The following is a 13,877-nucleotide window of genomic DNA, read 5'->3' on the forward strand; positions in this document are numbered from 1 at the left end:
TGGCCTGGTGGTGGGTATTGAGGAGGGCACGTTCTGCATGGAGCACTGGGTGTTGTGCAGGAACAATGAATCATGGAACACTTCATCTAGAACTAATGATGTAATGTATGGGGATTAACATAAGAATAAAAAAAAAAAGGAATGGGCATTGACCATATGCATGTATGTGTTTTAAAGAGGATGCTTTTGAATACCTCCCCAGAAGTCTAGACCTCCGCCTTGGTATCTGGTCCCACTGGTTAAATATGCAAGAGGTGAAGAAAAAACCCTTTAAAATATGAGACAAAAGAATGAAAGAAGCACACTCTAAAAGACATACTCTGTAAGAAATGGTTGACTTATGGCATGCAATAATGAGTACACTTTTCTATGGCACTAAATAAGTGGACCAAGTAGGCACACCCTGGGATGCAAAGGCTAAGGTGATTAACCACTGTGATGGTTAATTTTATGTGTTAACTTAGCTAGGCCACAGTGTTCAGATATTTGGTTGTTATCAACTGAATCTTTGTTTCTCCCCCAAAGCCCCCCCCGCCCAACCCATATCTTAAAACCCTAACTCCCAATGTGATCGTACTTAAAGGTGGGGTCTTTGGGAAGTAATTAGGTTTATCCAGGTCCTAAGCCCCCATGATGAGGTTAGTGTCCTTATAAAAAGATGAAGAGACTAGAATGTGCTCTCTCTCTCTCTCTCTTGCTCTGTCTCTCTCTCCCCCTCTCTCTCCACACTAAGAGGATACAGCAAGAAAGCAGCCATCTGCAAACCAGGAAGAGGGCCTTCACCAGACACTGAAGCTGCCAGCACCTTGATTTTGGACTTCCCAACCAAGAGAACTATGAAAAATTAATTTTGTTATTTCAGCCACTGGTCTATGGTATTTTGTTATAGCAGCCTGAACGGACTAAGACATTGGTCAAACATTATCCTATTTCTGTGATGGTGTTGTTGAATGAAGTTAACATTTAAATGGGTGGACTTTGAGTAGAGTAGATTGTTTCTCATAATATGGGTGGGTCTCATCCAATCAGTTAAAATACTGACAAGAACAAAAGACTGCTCTCTTCCAACAAGAAGGAACTGGAACTCAGCTGCCATACTGGCTCTTCCTGGGTCTGCAGCCTGCCAGCTTTCCTTATAAGATTTTGGACTCACCAAGTCTTCACGATCATAGGAGCCAATTCCTTAAAACAAGTATTTTTATATATACACATCCATGGTTGTGTTTCTCTGGAGAATCTGACTAATATTGCCATAATGTATTCAAATGCTCTGGAAAGTGAATTACCTCATTAATGTAATTAGTGATAATTATAACAGTGAATACTCACCGAATGCTCACCTGAATTCCAGGCATTGTTCTAAGGGCTCTACAATTCAACTCACTGTGCACGATAATGCTATAAAGCTCTCATCCCCATTTACCATTGAGGAAACTGGAGCACAGAGAGAGCATGCTGCTCAGGGTTAAACTGCTTCGTGAGTGGAAGAGACATTTATAAACTCTTGGGTGGTGTTTTATTGCCCAAACTCCTAACCATGACAATAATTATTTTTATTCTTATATTTATTTATTTATTTATTTATTTATTTTAAAGATTTTATTTATTTATTTGACAGAGAGAGACACAGCGAGAGAGGGAGCACAAGCAGGGGGAGGGGGAGAGGGAGAAGCAGGCTTCCCGCTGAGCAGGGAGCCCTATGCAGGGCTCGATTCCAGGACCCTGGGATCATGACCTGAGCTGAAGGCAGATGCTTAACCGACTGAGCCACCCAGGCACCCCTACAATAATTATTTTTAACAAAGAAATAATACCAGGCAAAGACACAATCCTAAAATTAAATTTCATATCTTCTTTCTCTTGGATTCAATCCCCCCCTCCCCGATTCTCTGTTTGGAATGATCCTTCTTTCATCGTACACCTCTATTTCCCTGTCCGCAGACATTCAGTGCCTACCCTCAGGACTTCTCACTGATCCTCATCCTCACTCTGCCTTCTCTTGGAGAGCCACAGTTTATTGGTATGTCACTTTCATCATGTATTCCTCATTCTCCCTTGTAAGTTCATGACTGATAATGCAAGTACATCCAGGCAACTTGTTTACTTGTCTATCTTGTATTTCATCCTCCTTCTTCCATACTATTCACATTATAAACTACCAACGGCTCATATAAAAACCTCTGGTCTTCCTTTCAATTCAACCTGCACAACACTATACACTCTTCTGGGTTTTCTGATTTTTACAACTTTAAATTTTGGAAAGAGCTAATAAAAATACAAAATAAATCTTGCCTATAGACATGCCAATAAATCCTGTGCTGTGGAGAGACAGTCTCCCCACCTCCAAAAAACCAGTTTTGCCTCTATTTGCACATTTATTTCAATATTCCTGATCAATAAATGTGTCTGTTCTTTGGATTCTCTTTTGAACAACTGCCTCATTCCCTTATTGTGAATTAAATAAAATCTTTAATACATGCTTATCTTTTATCTTGTTGAAGAATCATGATTTTACCTTTCTTTAAAAATTATCCTAAATACGGGGTGCCTCGGTGGCTTAGTTGGTTAAGTTTCTGCCTTTGGCTCAGGCCATGATCTCAGGGTCCTGGGATCAAGCCCCGCATGGAGCTCTCTGCTCAGCAGGGAGTCTGCTTCTCTCTCTGTGCTCTCTCTCTCTCTCTCAAATAAAATCTTAAGAAAAAAAATTATCCTTAAACAACATCATGTCATTTGTCCACTTTCAAACTTTCAGTGCCTCTTTGATGCCTAAGATCCAAGATTCTTGGATTAGCATTCAAACTTCTTTACTACCAGAATACAAGCTACACTTTGTCCTTATACACACTGTCCCCTTGAGCCTGGGGGTCTTAGTCATTGTCCTGAGTGTCTCTTGATGTCATGGTTCTGCCTCTGGTTTTAGTTCGGTGTATCGCTGCCTGCATCTAACTCCTGTTCTTCCTTCATGGACAAGATCAACTCTCTCTTTTTTTTTTAAAGATTTTATTTATTTATTTGTTAGAGAGAGAGAGCGCGTGGGTGAGAGAGAGTGAGCCAGAGTACAAACGGGCGGAGCTGCAGGCAGAGGGAGAAGCAGGCTCCCTGCTGATCAAGGAGCCCGATGTGGGACTCGATCCCAGGACCCTGGGATCATGACCTAAGCCAAAGGCAGCCGCTTAACCGACTGAGCCACCCAGGTGACCCACAAGATCAACTCTCATCTCTTCTGTTAAATCTTGCATAACAATCCCATACAAATTCTTCCTTTTTTAAAGCATTTAGCAGTCAGTATTCTTTTGAGACTTTGTAAGTTGCCCTTTATTCCTTTAAAGTAGATATCCTGTTGCTCCAGAGACCATATATTCTTTTATTTCCCTGTATCCACCACAATACCTAGCCCAATCCCTTGTACCATGCCTCGGTTATTGGTTTAACAATTGACTGGGCACATTAGGGGGAGAAAAGCTTCTATCACATGCTCTCTCCCAATCTCCCACCCTATTCCAAAGCAAAAGTACACATTTCACTTTTAAAGTCTGACACTTTTTATACTTTGGAAAATTACTTTAAAAAACTAAGGAGGTAAAGATAAGCACACACAATAATAGCTTGATTACACTCAACAGGGAATGCATCTTAAATTCCTCATTATGAATATTTTAATGAACAGTATCAATAAAAGCCTCTTACCCTTTGGCCTATTTGTGATGCTAAGGATTCAGTTAGTAATAATAGCTCTTTGAGGACAGAGGGAACTCAACATAATTTACTTTTCAAGAGCATAAAAGGCAAAGATCTTCCAGGGAAGTTTTATAAGCCATTTCTAAATAGAAACAATTACCAAACTTTCTAAAAACACCGATGAATTGTTAGTTTTGATAAAAATAGATTTAAGCTCCATCTGAGAAAAATAGTGAACAGACTTACAGAAAGCAAAATATTTGCCATAAAAAAGAATCCCCAAGTTCTACAAAACGTCTACAATGCTCAAATAAAGTACACTTGAAAACCTTGCAGTTGCTCTGTTAGTGAAGGTCACACGTCTAAATTCAGAAGCTTTTGCCATCCTCATTGTCAACCTTTCCCTCGTGCTCATCTAGAAAGCTGAGTGATTAAAAGCATGAACTTGGTAGTTGAGGTCCTGACTCTACCACGTGTGTGACCTGGAGCAAGAGACTCAAACTTCCAAAACCTTAATTTGCTCTTTCACAAAATGGAAGTCATGATAGCACCACCTTGCAATGTTCCCGTGAAGAATAAATGAGATAATGCACGCAATGCACCGAGCATAGAGCTGGGCACATGCTCTGTGTCCGGGAGATGTCGGTTGCTGTTATTTTGACATAATCCATCAGAGGGAGGAAAAAAACACAAAGCAAATGCTTTTGAAGAAGTAATAATGGTGATTGAGACATATGTTATTTACAAAGCCAAGAGTATGTCGGAATTGACCTGACACAGAATTCAGAACAGCTATAAGGCTTAAACAGTAAGTTGAAGTGAGAAGCTTTTAATAGGAACCATTAGTAGAAGTTTCAAGGTAACTTCCTTTACAGACAACTCTACCAGCTAGGACAGACTGGTGGGAGGGAACATACTGAAAAATAGTCAGATCTCCCTCAGGCTTTTGGTTCATTATAAATTATTTAATGCACACATGTTATAAACTAAAATCTCTACAGAATAGAGCCCACTATATCACAGAATTTAGGTTTAATGACCTTGGACCTAATCCAAAGGCTTTTAGTTACATGGAGTTCCATAAAGACTTTATTAAAATAGGGTTACAACAATCATATGTCCTAGTCTTTGAAGGTGGCATTCTAGAAAAAGCCAAATCATATAATTTATGAATTGAAAGATTCTTACAGAATTTCTCATTCAACTCCTCCATTTTATAACTAAGGAAATGGGAACATTGAGAAACTGTCTAGTAATGTTCTTTAGTGTAAATCCGAAAAATGCATTTAAAGGGATGGTCCCAGTGAGGACTTATTTTGACACATCTTCAGGTGCTTCTTAGCAGAGCAGAACAAGCCAGGAATGAGGCAATAATTCTGAGAAAGATATAACAAAATTTTAAGCAGACATATACGGTTTTCTTCTTAGAACCGATAAAAGTGACCACGTGGTCTTCTATTTCCTCACTCCTCCCCCACCTTGCTAAGCCTTGGTGTATGGACCTTTCATTTAGCAACGGCTCTCACTACTCAGATGCAGAATCATTCTTGATGATGGCAAATAGCACATGAACACACAGACTCCACCAACATCTCCGAGATGAGACTTGTGATTTTAAAACCTAGAGTGAACCCTGGTCTCTCCCAGCTTTCTCCTATCCACCATCACTTTTAGCTATATGACTGTCCACCAGTCTTTATGACTGGCCCTATTCACAAGAATAATAGCAACAGTAAAAAAAGTCCTTTGTACATTGATATAGTGTTATAGGTAATGATAATTAACTGGGTTAATTACCATCGCATACCAGGCACTGTTCTAACAACAAACCTTACGAGACAGGTGTATTAGCACCCCTTTCATGGAGATGAGGAAACAGGGGCAAAGAGTGTTAAGTAAATTGCCTCAAGTAACTGGCTAGCATCCAAGTTCAAGGAGTCCAGCTCCAGGACCTATACCTCTAATCTTTAGAGTCTTAATCCCCATATTCTTCATCACTGGATTCCACTATACATCATTTAATCCTCGACAAAATCTTTTGCAGTATTATTCGTTCCACTTTACCAGTGATAAAACTGAGATTTAAAGAGGTTACAAAACATGAGTATGTGGGAGAGCCAGGATTATAATCCAGGTCTAACTGATTCCAAAGCACACACACAATATTAAAAACTGCTTTTTTGGCTTTCGCAGCACTATCTCCTGCTGAGACTAGAAACCTGGGGCCCTGGCTCAGCTTCTAGGAGTTGCATCTTGCTCTCTCTAATCCTGGCTTAGGGAGAGACCATCTGGAGCCACGATATGGCCATCTACTCTATACCAACTATCGTTACTTCTTGCATACCCTTCCTGCCCTGCTCCGGTCATGCGGCACTGTCATGCTGCGTTCGTCACCCTTTGGACACCGTACATTGGATGCTGGCCACTGCTCTGTTGGGAACCCAGACAAAAGCCAGGTTAATTTCCTCAGCCCTGGCCCCAGCTTCCTTTCTCATCCCATTATCCCATAGCACTTAGGGCCAGGATCCCTTCTGGTCCAAATGATCCAAGTCTTTACAGCCATAGGATATTCTTAATTTAAAATAGTTGAATGCGATGCTATCTATCAGCACTTCTGTTTTAAATTATACATGTGCGTACATATATTTAAAGATATAAATTATATCTTTATCTTGTGTATTTCAGTAAATAACTAAAAAACTCCGACCAAAACACATGCAGTGATGGAAACACATGCCTGCACCAAAAACTACTTGCTCATCTTCATCATGGTGTCTCAGCGCTTTCCTTTGAGGTATATACATACGTATCGCGGCTCTTGAATGATTCTATTCCTAAGTCATATGGGTGCTCAACTGCACTGCTTAATGGGATGGGATGTTTTATCCTTAAGTCATTAAATTGTGTGTTGAAATAGCTATGTGAAACTCAGCACGGGAATCCAGATGTGTCCATTTTAGTCAGCGCCGACTTGGAATTGCTTTAAATGGCTGGATCAGCTCCACTGCTAATGAGCTGATTGCCCTTGAAAACAGCACACACCCTTTTTTTATTGCTCCTGGGACGATTAGAAGAGCCATCTGTCAAGAATTTGGTCCAAGAGATCAAAAATACCTTTAAAAGTATTTACCATATAATTTTCATGCAAGTTTTTAAAAAAGGATGAGTGATTGATATAATATTAAAGATACCTACATAAAATTAGATGCTGCCAAGAGCAGAAAGGAGAGCCTATGGCCCCGAAAGTCATTTGTTTGTTTCTTTGTGTGCATTTAATTTTAGTCTATATTAGCTCCCTAATGCAAGAGTTTGTTTAAAAAGATCATTGCTTTGAACATTTGATAGATACTTTCTTTTATGTGGACAGTTTAAAAACATTTAAAGCAGTGCCAATTCTAAAAGTGCTAACTGTTGGAAATCCCTTTCCAACTAGACATTATTGATGTCTGCAGTTCTGAGGAAACCGTTTCTTTTAGATCCTGACAGTCCCTGAAAGTTACGCATTTTGCCAAAGTCGTAACTCTTAAGATGGGGCAATAGTTGCCTATTCATTCCTGCAAATACATCTTGGCATAATTATGTAATCATAAGCTGAAATGCTCTCCTCTGAACCAAAATGACCTTTCAGAGGTAGAATGCATAACATTTATCACCATTTTAAGTATTTTTATTAAAAGTCCTTTTCAGTCATACATTTAGCAGGAGACTTTAAATTTAGCCAGAAAAGAAAATTCTAGGAATACTGAGAGAGACTGGTTGCACATTCTTCCTTAGATATGAAAGGGAAGAATTTCAGCAACATCATCTGTAAACCCCGGTGGCTCTCATCGTAAGTGTACACATTTTCTTAAAAAAGGGTGGTGTTTACATGACATTACCAAAGATCAACAGAAGCTGATGTCCAGAGCAAACATAACCAGTGAGTAAATACGGGAATTCTGCTTCTACCCACTAGGGTAACTGCTGTCAGAGATGCCCCACACACTGAATAGGCTCAAGGGTAGGGCACGAGTTGTTTCCTACGCCTTGAAGCAGCAACAAATAACAGAAACAGCCCGACTTTTAGAGCTGGACCACTGGTCTGGGTCCTGGTTCTTCCTCTTCCTCTTCCTCTTCCTACATTGGTCAAGTTACCTGTGCTCCTAGGCCTCAAGTCATTCCTAGTAACAGAATTACCGTGAAGCATGGAGTCCATTTCTTAAAGACCCAATTCCATTACTTCTCTCCTGGTTTTGCCAACCAAGGCACTAGAATCTTAACTGGAATAGCCACATATGGGTCACTGCATTTAGGAATCTATATTAAACAATAGCTGTAAGGGTTATTTCATTGTGAACTTTATGAAAAGAGCAAAAATATTTATTTTAATTAACTGAACCTACACTCTATCATGACAGATACACCAAATTGAAAGCGTAACCTTATATATACTGTACAAACAAGTTTATTAGTATAGTCTTCTAAAGGATTTGCTTGTTTAAAAAAAAAAAACTCTTGGTTTTTAAATTTCTAGAAAATTTCTATCCTTCCAGAAATAGAAATAGAATCCAGTTCGCCCTCCTGCTAAATTAGGTCTGGGGTATCTGTTTCTTTCAGGCTCTTAATAGGTTTTAGTTATACTTATGTACTTGCCCAAAATACAGTCTTCTAGTACTGGTCTTTCTTTCTCTTAACAGATGTTTATTTAGTTGCTATCACGTGCCGGGCACCGTACCTGTTGATTTCCTCAGAGTCAGTTGATTTCTCCAGAAGGCTTTGCACTTGGACGTATGCTAACACACTGGCTGTGTGATGTGATGCCTTGTTCAGGGGAAGAGGGGGTGGGCAAGATCAGTTTCCTCTGTGTTAGTTGTTCCATTCTCTCTGCAGGACCAATATTCTTCTCCACGCTGTGGGAGCTTCACAAGGGTTTGAATGCCTTTAGGCAAGAAAGTAATTTCCTGTTTGGAGCATAAAATGAATTCAGATCCATATGCTCAGTGCCATTATACTTTCAATGTAATATAGTTAATACTCTTAGCAACAGTAGTTCAAAGTCATTCCTATTTAATCATTTCATGCTCACTGTCTCCTAGTGGTCATGAAAAGTTACATAGCAAAATCCCGGGGAGGTAATATTCTTCTGTAAGTGCAAAGCATTTAATCCCTGTTGTTACAGCCAGAAGGGCATTTAATGGCGGGTGACAGGAAATAGACAAATAGGTAATGGATTTTGAGTAATTCGAGGAGGGAGGAGAGGAGAGCAGAAGCTAAGGGTGGGGCAAGAAGGAGTAGCCTAAAGAAGAGTGTTAACAGCTAAATCAAAACCTCCTTTTGAAAACCGGCCTAGAAGGAAGAAGCTTTATTTTTTCAATGTTATTTTAGAGTTAGATCATTGTAAGGATGAGTCTATAAAATTAGCTAATAATTCCCTACCTGTTCCTGTAATAATTATTTCTTATTCCTTTGAGTATGTTTTTTGGAAAATTTTAAGACCACCTAAATTATTATTAATTTCTGCTTTAGTCTATATGAGAAGGTAAATGACTAATAAAGACTCTGCCAGGAGGATACGCAGTTTATAACCAAAGAGAGTAGCATTCAGGGAGAGGGAAGCCATCAACTGAGAGACGATTTTGAAGAATCTTAGGAGACTATAGAGAGATTAGTGATGATGAGTCAACTTCCAGGGACAGAAAGTGATTTATACATAAAAATATTTAATATATACCATTGCATAGCTCTCCAATAAAGATATTATAGGACAGCTTGAGACCATTGGAGGTGAATTGACTAATTACAATGTTAGATTCCCTCTCTTTTTTTTTTTTTTTTTTTTGCCTTATACTCCAGCCGCACTCCAGCTTCTGGAATAAATTCTGAACATGTATGGTCAGTCACGTCTTGTGCCTTTGTTCATGCTGAACATACTTCGTAACCCCTTTTCCGCCAATCCAAACATTTCTTATTCTTTAAGTTTTAGCTTAAATACTACTTCTTCATAGTCTTGAAGAACCTGCACCTTCCTTTACACATCCTTGTACCTGGGCTCTTATTGTTAGCCCTTTTGTTTTATTCTCTGTGTACAAGTTTGTTTCCTCAACCAGCTTATGAAGATAGTTTGCCTGTCTTTGCATATTCACAGCACCTAAGAGAGTGCTTCATAACAAATAAGCATTCAATATTCTATTTAATTCAGAATAAGATGTAGGGTGTAGTTTGAAATATTAGAAGACAGATTTAAATCTCTGTCCATTAGGTGGTATAGCATTTACTTAGTTCAGGTTTCTCTCAGAATTTCTTTGACTCTTTTGTATTCTAGAGAAAAACATAACAGCCCTGCATTATGGCATGGGATTTTGGGGAGGATCACACAGGCAAGGCATATGAAAGTGTGTTATAAGCTGCAGAACACTATACAGAGATAGGATCTTACATTTGCAAAATAAACTGTGATTTGACCACATTGCACATGAGTTTCCTTCCATGACTATGTAAGCTTTTCTTTACCCTTCCATGATGACTCTGTAAATGGCTGCAAATTCTTAGATGCTCCTCTCATGGAGAAGTGAAGTCCAATTCCGTGCCCCCCTCCTCCCTCCACCCCTCACCACTGGATTCCTGGCTGTTTTTATGACTCTCTCATAACTATTAGAATGCACAGATCTGACACTGTGTATAATGAAAGGCCATAAAGCTTCCACACGGACCTTCTGGAATGCTCATTCACAGGATGCTTCCTCTCAAATTCTGGCTGCCATGCTGCGAAAAGCCCAAACTACACAGGGAGGTCACAAATAAGGGCTCCTATGGACAAGCCCACTTTGGCCTGTCCTTTAGCCATCCAGCCCGATTACCAAGCATTGAGTGAAAAAGCCAGCAGATGATTCTAACTAGGGTGCCATCCTAGTCAACCCAGTCATTGTGGAGCAGAAAAAAGCCAGCCCCACTTTGTCTTTCTGAATTCCTGGCCCACAGAATCCATAAGCACTATAAAACACTTGACCCCACTAAGTCTTGGGGTCGTTTCTTACACAGCAGTAAATCACTGAAAAAACTTCTCATATATGTCCTGCCAACTTGACCCTTACCATTCATGAGCCGTGATAGCCAGGACAGGCCAGGCCACACTAAGGCAGAAAACAACCCAGTAATCTCAGTGGTTTTAAATAACAGATGCTCATTCCTTACTCACAACACATGTCCATTGTGGGTCAACAGGGAAGTTCACCTCATCCTAGTTACTCAGGGACTCAAGCTAATAAACACTGCCAATCGTCAGGCTAGAGGCAAACAGAGCTCTGAAGGGTCTTGTACCAGCAGGTACATGTTAAGCCTGGAGATGACACGTACTTTTGCTGTTTGCTCATTGGCCAGAGCTAGTCATATGGCTCCTCCTACACACAAAGGTGCCAGAAATATTAGTCCTATCATGTACTTTGGAGGAAGAGAACCAGAAATATTCCAGAAGCATTACTAGTGATTACCATATAAGCTCTTTCATAGACCTTGCCTCTCTGGGCTTCCCAGTCAAACTCTCTACCTCAACCTCTAGTTCTGACTTTCTGCCCTGACCTGTGTTACTCTCCCCACCTCCCCAGGCCAATAGCTTATTTTATTGCTACCATTTCACCATTTAGGAGCTATATCTATTGTCTAATCTTCCTGCCTACCCTTCCTGCACGTTATCTGCATATAAAGCAGTGGCACTGGTGGTCTCCATGACAACCAAGACTATCTAGTGCTTTTGCTAAACTCCTAATCATGAGTTGTTTTTTTGGTTGTTGTTTCTTTCTCTTTCTGCCAGAGCCAAAATCAGGTTTGTATAGAGAGTTCACCATTCTCCTTTCACCTGAAATTAAAAAAAAAAAAAAAGTCTGGACTTATACTCTGGCCTGAAATGATTACTTACGTGAGGTATCAATTAAGATATTTATAAAGAATAAGAGGAGGGATGGAAGTTAAAACAAATGATGTAAGGAGGAAGAAGGAATTTTGCTAAACGAGAACACAGAGCAAGATTCCAAAGTAGGAAAGAGAGGGTAAATACAGAAGGGAATGGACCAGAGTGTATTTTGGTGCAAATTCTTGACTAGATATTAAATTTAAGGCAAAATGCTTTTTACTTACTCATTTTTTAACATTTTGAAAGTTCATATTCCTTGCATATAAAATGAGGAAATATAATACTTCCCTTACCTAAGTAATAAGGTAGTTGTAAGGATAAAATTAGTCTAAGTAAAAATGTATTAAAAGTAGAAAGTACTATTCAACTGCAAAGTAATATTATTACATTTATTTCAAATAAACACAGGAATGATGGTTAAAGAGTCTCATAGCTTTGGAGGGATCATAGAAAGTGTTAGAAATTCTCAACCTATAATATGGCTCAACTCAGATGTTTAAAACTTCTAGGTACAAGGTGGTGAATGACAGGCATAATTAATGCTACGGAATGTGAAGCCACCAAATAAATACAATGTGGAGGAAGTCTTGCCAAAGGCCAAAATCCAGAAACATAATCCTCTGATAAATGCCTTTGAATGTACTGATGACCTAAATAATTCAATAGCCTTCTATCCTTAAGATTTTAGCAAAATTTGACCTGCTTAGCAGTTCTAATTGAAATGTGCATGTTTGGAATTCCATGACTTTAAGAGCTTTCCCTCTATTATCTCTTGTTACTCTTTTTCTGATACTTTTGGTAAACCCTTTTCTTTCCCATGTCCTAAATGTGTACACTTCCCTAAGTTTTGAGAATCTATTTTCATCCCTTAAAATGACTTCAACCAGCCAAGCTTCAAGGATGACATGCACAACTCTACTTTTATTCCTGGATTTTCTCACAATTTCTAGACTCAGATTTCCTCCTGCCTCTAACAAGACTATCAGTATAAATGGCTGGCTACCATTAAGCCAATGGTATCACTCACCATGAGAAGAATTTGACACAAACCACCTCATTAGATCCATATACAAATCTATGACTGAGTGCAAAAGTTATCCCCATTTGACAGATGAGGAGACTGAAACTCAGGGGAATGGAGCGATTTACCCAAATATGTGGTAGGGGAAGCATTCATGCCTCAGTGTGTCTTATTTCAGAGCCTTATCTCCTAATTCCCGTGCCTTCAAATTTTTCTTATGGATACACAATCAGCATCTCAAAATCAAGACATCTAAATTCAAAAATCAAAAACTAGCAAATCCTGAATTGACATTTTTATGATATGCCTGGTATATAGAGTGATATGTATTAGTCATCAGTGACTATGTTCAATTATTTATCTTCTAGAAGCTACAACTCAGGCAGAAAAGAATTTTGTTTTGAAGAGCCTATCAATTAAAGAGTACTTGCTGGATCTCTAATAGTCAACATTGGAGAAAAAGTGAAGCAATCACTTCCAAATTTTTCTACATTACCTACTATAACCATGCTTCATGTCAAAGAAAGAAAAAAGAAAAACAACCCACGACTATTTTGTGTGAAATAATAAGCTTAGTTTATATCTTATAATGGAGTTGATAACTAAGCTTCTGCAGATTTCAACAAAGAAAAATATATTAAACATTAAATGTTAAAAATAAATGATTCTCTCTTTTTTTTTTTTTTCAATCCGATCCCCACCTCCTTTCCTAAGGCATACCAGCATGCTCAAGGTAAAGCCCGAAAAATCCATTGTAGCAACTTATGATGAAATCAAATCAAAATGAAAGTATCCCACACAACTTGCAGTTGCATTATTACTTCTTAAATGTTTCGTGGTTGTACTTATAAAACATTTTCTTTCACACGAAAATATTTGAAAAGCACTGTCTTCTTATGAAGATATTTCGGTGGGAATATTCACTGCAGAGGTTGTGGAGCAAGGGGGAAGCTGAGAGTTCATTTCAAATCTCTGGTTGATGCATGATTTTCTGTTCATCCCTGACAAAAGGCCATGCTTCCTCAGAACATTGCCACATGAGATGCCCCATGAGGTTACCTACTCCTGTTTCAAAGAACTTCCACTGTCAGGAAATGCTTTATTAGACAAAATTCTACCCCTGTCCTCTGGAGTCCTAAACAATAGGCCTGATGTGCCTTAGTACTACAATCCTTTAATTATTTCAAGATAACTATCATGTCTTCTGTCTTCCAGACAAAGTATTGTGAGGTAAGGGCTTACTTTTGAAAGGATATAATTATTGCAAAAGCCTTACACAAGATCTGAGACTAT

Source organism: Leptonychotes weddellii, chromosome 2 (assembly GCF_054177405.1).
Source record: "Leptonychotes weddellii isolate Sample4059 chromosome 2, ASM5417740v2, whole genome shotgun sequence".
NCBI classification, from domain to species: domain Eukaryota; kingdom Metazoa; phylum Chordata; class Mammalia; order Carnivora; family Phocidae; genus Leptonychotes; species Leptonychotes weddellii.